Genomic DNA, 6,000 nt, shown 5'->3' with positions numbered 1-6,000 from the left:
ATATGTATATGTATATGTATATATATATATATATATATATATATATATATATATATATATATAGTGTTGTTTTGTGTTTCAGTCATGGAATTATGCCCAGCTATTTATGACCTTATGGACCATAGGACACCAAGCTCTTCTATCTTCCACTGTCTCCCATAATATGTCCAAAATTATGTTCATTACTTCCCTGACACTATCTAGCCTTCTTATCTTCTGCCATTACCTTCTCCTTTTGCCTTCAATCTTTCCTAACATTAATTTTTTTCCCCAGTGAGTCCTGTCTTCTCAGTCTGTGGTCAGAATATTTAAGCTTCAGTATTTGTCTTCCCAGTGAATAGTCTGAATTAATTTAAGTTTTAACTGATTTGATTTTCTTGCTGTTCAAAGGACTCTCAAAAGCCTTCTCTAGCACCACAATTTGAGAGCATCACTTCTGTGATCCTCAACTTTTCTTATAGTCTACTTCATGGCCAAGTTACTACTGGAAAAACTATAGTTTTGACTATATGAAGCTTTTTTGGCAAAGTGATGTTTCTGCTTTTTAGTCTGCTTGTCCAGATTTGCCATAGCTTTCCATCCAAGGAGTAAGCATCATTTAATTTTATTATGGCCACAAGCACTGTAACTATCATTGAGCCTAAGAATAGAAAACCTGATACTGCTTCCATTTCTTTTCCCTCTTTTTACCAGGATATTATGGGACCATTTGCCATGATCATATAAGTATATACAAAATAAATACACGCGGTATTTGTAAGGGTAAGGGGTACTAGCATCTGGAAAGATCAAGAAAGGCTTCATGGAAAATGTGGAGATTGAGCCAAGTTTTGATGGAAACAGTTTGTATAAGTAGGTCGTCTAGTGTGTTGTGGCAAGTATGGCTATATTTCTATAGATGGGTTGTTTATATACCTGAAAGAAGGAATTCTTGTTAGGGTAAAGGAAAATGGGTGTATATATCATAAAAAATAATGAAGTAACTCAAAACCTGTAGTGATCCTTCCCTCATAATATATACCACTCTTCTTATCCCTACTTCCATATAAGCACCGATGTTTATTAGAAGGTAATATATAGTGACTAGAAATGAAGCAGAATGTAGTATTATCAAAGTACATTTATTTTTAAAAATGTTTTATCTTTATTTTAATAACAAATTTCCACGTTTTCCCAAAGTTATATGATTTATGTCATCTCCCTCCCTTCTCTCCCTACTCCCAGAGTCAACAAGCAATTCATTCTGGGATATACATGTATTATCACGCAAAACATTTCCATATTATTCATTTTTGTGAGTGAATAATCTTGTAAGACAAAAACCCCAAATCACATACCCAAATAAACAAGTGACAAATATATGTTTTCATCTGCATTTATATTCCAACAGTTCTTTCTTCAGAGGTGGATAGTATTGTTTTCATAAGTCTGTCAGAATTGTATTGCTGTTAGTAGCAAAGCCCATCATATTTTATCATCCCACAATATTTCAGTTTCTGTGTATTATGTTCTCTTGGTTCTGCTTATTTAACTTTGCATCAGTTCATGTAGGTCTTTCCAGTTCTTTCTGAAATCATCCTGTTTATCATTCTTTATTGCACAATGGTATTCCATCACTATCATATACCAAAGTTTATTCAGCCATTCCCCAGTTGAGGGATATCCCTTTAGTTTCCAATTCTTTGCCACCACAAAAAGCACAACTATAAATATTTTTGTTCAAACAAGTCCCTTCCCATTTTTTTTAACTCTTTGGGATACAGATGTAGCAGTGGTATTGCTGGATTAAAAAGTATGTGTTCTTTTGTAGTTCTTTGGCCATAATTTCAAATTGCCTTCCAGAATGGTCAAATCAATTTACAACTCCACCAGCAATGCATTAGTGTCCCAATTCAAAGTATATTTATTAAATACTTACCAGTTATCAGACAGCATTTAGTAAGTGTGTATGTGCCAGGAACTATTCCAGGCATACAAAGAAAAAAACAGATCCTTCTCTCAAGAATCTTTGATTCTAATGAGGAAGACATACAATACTTAAAAAGCACTGTAGATAAAATTAAGGTGGTACTTATAGCTGGGTCTTGAAGAAAGCCAGATTCTAAGATAATGAGTTCTGTTTGAGCAGGTTGAGCTGAGATGTCTATGGCATATCCATTTCAAAATGTCCAATTAATAGTGGGGAATGTGGATCTGGAACACAGGATGGAGACTGACTAGCCCTGGATATAGATCTGGGAATGATATGCATAGAAATACATATAGTGTATGTATGTTTTATGTGAAGGACATTGAATTTGGAGTCAGAAAACTTTAGTTGAGTCTTGCTTCTAGCTAATTGCTTTGGTTAAGTCATTCAGATTTTTAGTGCCTGAAGCACTAAATACAGCAAAATATGGTATGTATAAATTGACTTGCAGATCTGCATTATTGAAGAAATTTCTACGTTGAGAATTTTTCCCATCTGGGCAAATAGTCTTTTTATGTAACATTACCTGTGAGGTCCAAATTCACTGACTTTTTTTTTTTTTTAATTTTAAACCCTTAACTTCTGTGTATTGACTTATAGGTGGAAGGAGTGGTAAGGGTAGGCAATGGGGGTCAAGTGACTTGCCCAGGGTCACACAGCTGGGAAGTGTCTGAGGCCGGATTTGAACCTAGGACCTCCCATCTCTAGGCCTGGCTCTCAATCCACTGAGCTACCCAGCTTGCCCCTTCACTGACTTTTTGAGGTATTTTAGTTGTTTGATCAATCTCATAAATAGCTCTTCTCCCCCCCCCCCCAAAAAAAAAAAGTCTTAGAATATTTAGTAGGGAAAACAGATTAGGTAAGCCTTTGTACTTTAAAAAATGTTTTTATTTTATTTTTTTTTCAGTTACATATAGAAATGATTTTTGACTATTGTTTTTTGATATTTCAAAAATCAAATTTTCTCCTTCCTTACCCTCCCTTCCCCCCCAGCAGTGAATAGTCTGATATAGATTATACTCTTACTTTCTTAGAATAATATATAATTCCATATTCCTTATGTCATGATAGAAGATATATCACACATACAATAGAAATCTCATGAAGGACATATAGCAGAAGATGGCATGTTTTAATTTGCCCTCAGATTCAAATAGTTCCTTCTTTAGCTATTAAGTTCCTTGTGGTTATCTTAGAGACTTACTTTGCTGATAATGGTTTAGTCCTTCACAGTTGATCATTATATAATATTTCTTTTATTGTATACATTGTTCTTTTGGTTCTGCTTACTTTACTTTGTTCATATAAATAAATCTTTCTAGGTTTTTCTGAATTCATCCTGTTCATTGTTCCTTACAGCATAATAGTATTTCATTAGAACAATGTACCACAACTTGTTCATCTAATCCCCAAGTGATGGGTAACCCCTAAGTTTAATTCTTTGTCACTACAAAAAGAGCTGCCCAAAATATTTTGGTACTGGTAAGTACTTTACCTCTCATCTCTTAAGATATAGAACCAGCAGTTTTGTGACCCTTTGAGCCTGGTTCCATATTGCTCTTCAGAATGGTTATATCAGTTCACAGTTCCGCATTAGTGTCCTGATTTTTTCCTGTGTCCCTTCCAACATTTATCATTTTCCTTTTTGCCCATGTTAACCAATTTGGTAGGTGTGAAGCCTATAGATATAGGCACTCAGGGATATTTGTAAAGTAAGGTAGTTAGGTGGCACAGTGGATAGATAGATGTTGGGCCTGGAGTGAGGAAGACCTGAATTCATAGCAAACTCAGACACTTACTAGCTATGTAATAAAGGAGAAATCACTTAAACTAAACTCTCTGTTTCTTCAGTTGTAAAATGAGTATAATACACATTTCTCAGGGTTTTGTAAATATAAAATGTGATTTTATTTGTAGTGTGCTTATTATAAGCACAGTGTCTGGCACATAGTACTAAGTCCTTCCTTATTTCCTTCCTCCTTCCCTTATTCATTTTATGAGAAGCAAATTGAATATAGATTCCATTGTTGCAAATTGCATACTTGGAGATGTGTGTTCGAACTTATTTACATTGACTGTCATGAGTGCTTTTTTGACACTCATAGGATCATAGATTTAGAGCTGAAACAATCTTAGAGGCTATTGAGGCTAATCTCTTAATTTCATTTTACAAAGGAAGGACATGGACACTGAGAGATTATGACTTGCCCAGGTGACACAGGGAGTAAGTATCTTAGTGCTGGATTTAAATTTAGGAGATAGCCCAGTGGTATATCCATCGAGCTGCCTAACAAAAAAACTACTCCAAACAGGATTTAATGTGAAGTTGTACATAAATAATAGGGCTGCTAAATAGAAAACCAGTTAAAAGTGAGGCTGGAAGAATGTGCTTAGTTTTAGGCCCTATGCCTTAGGGTGACAACGAGAAAAATGAAGCTTGACTCAACTCTAGTTCTTACAATTGGTACCAACATTTACTATGTATTTTTATGTTTTATTAGGAGAATAGAAAAGGAAGCACAGATGTGCAGTCAAATCAGTCAGGCCAAACATTGCTAAGCTCTGGAGGTACAAAAAGGCAAAAGATACTTCTGGTCTGTAAGGAGTTTACAATCTAATGGAGAAGACAATAGGCAGTTAAATGTATACACAGTTATCTATATGAAGGAAAAATAGGAAAAATAAGCAGAGGGGAAGGTACTAGGAGTCTAGTGTGTGATATTGTTATGTCAGAGAACCTTAGTTTGAATTCTGTTGTTGGATACCTGGGGAAATCACTTCCTTAGTTTCTTCCATCTGCAAAAGGGAATTGGAACAGATGATCTTTAAAGTACCTTCTAGCTCCAAAATCTGTGATCCCATATCTCTGGAAAATCCAGATAAGGAAAACCCTTTAAGACTTTTTGTGCCTTGTGCTATTTGATAGATATCATAGGTCTGAAATTTGTTTGAACAAATACGTGTTTAACAATTAGACAGTGAAGGCTATCTATTGAGATCTGTTAGCTGCCTGAAAGGGCAAAAGTGCCATACGTTAGGCACATGGATAGATGTATTCATAATATTGCCCTCAAAGCACTAAATATTCTGACACTAGAATGGTATTAAATAAATATTAAATAAATACACTGAAACTGTAGATTAATAATCATTGTGGAATACAACATGGGTTTATGGCCCTTTAGAGATGTTCTGGAAGATAATTTCTCAGTTCTTCTTAAGTTGAAATTCTCATATTGTGGGAATGTGATCCATATTGATTATGAATCTGTTTTGAATTTCACGAAGAATATGCCATTACCTTTGGTTTTTAAGTATTTACAGTATGTTTTTCTCACTACTTTTATTTTTTCAAGTTTTTATGTGTTAATAGGAAAAATAGTAGAAAAATAGTTTTCAGCAAATGAGCTCCGTTTACTGACTTTACCTTCCCTATTGAGCACTTTTTGCACCAGCTAAAATTTCTCTCTTTATCCTTTGAATAGACTAGGAACATTCTTCCTTTATAAAATTCTGATAACTTAATGTTCACCAAGAAATTATATCATACTTTCTAATATGATTTAAGAAACATTCTAAGAATGATCACCATGAGATACTCTAAACTTCTGTAATATTACTGACTAATGCTCAAATCTGTTAGAAGTTTTCTTTTGGAAATGTTTTCAGAATTATTTTGAGTGTACAAGTAAATAATTGTTTAATAATCAAATCTCAGTTTTGTGGAAATTATGCTAATCAATAGGATAGCCAGTATATTAGAGTGGTTGTGATATTGGACTTTGAGTCGAGAGGGCTTAGATTAAAATTTCAGTTCAAACACTTATTTGCTGTGAGATCCTGGGAAGGATCTTAACTTGTCTATGCCTTAGTCTGTAAGTAAGGGGATTGGATTTGTTGGCTTCTAAGTTTGTTTCTAGCTCTAAATATATCATCTTAGGATCCTGTGATCTAGCTTGATCACGATACCTAATAATGTTAACAATAATTTTGTTATTACTATATTGGTGATATACTATAACTATATATTT

General features: G+C 34.1%; 1 protein-coding gene across 2 annotated transcripts in view; it reads left to right on the top strand.

The window, feature by feature from the left end:
• The window catches only part of BIRC6 (baculoviral IAP repeat containing 6), a 325,846-nt gene that overhangs the window by 22,573 nt on the left and 297,273 nt on the right, over positions 1-6,000 (top strand). The gene's annotated exons all lie outside the window — the stretch shown is intronic.

The sequence above is a fragment of the Gracilinanus agilis genome, chromosome 2 (assembly GCF_016433145.1).
Source record: "Gracilinanus agilis isolate LMUSP501 chromosome 2, AgileGrace, whole genome shotgun sequence".
Classification (NCBI taxonomy): Eukaryota; Metazoa; Chordata; class Mammalia; order Didelphimorphia; family Didelphidae; genus Gracilinanus; species Gracilinanus agilis.
The sequence above is the reverse complement of the archived record's forward strand: the minus strand, read 5'-3'. Positions and strand labels throughout refer to the sequence as shown.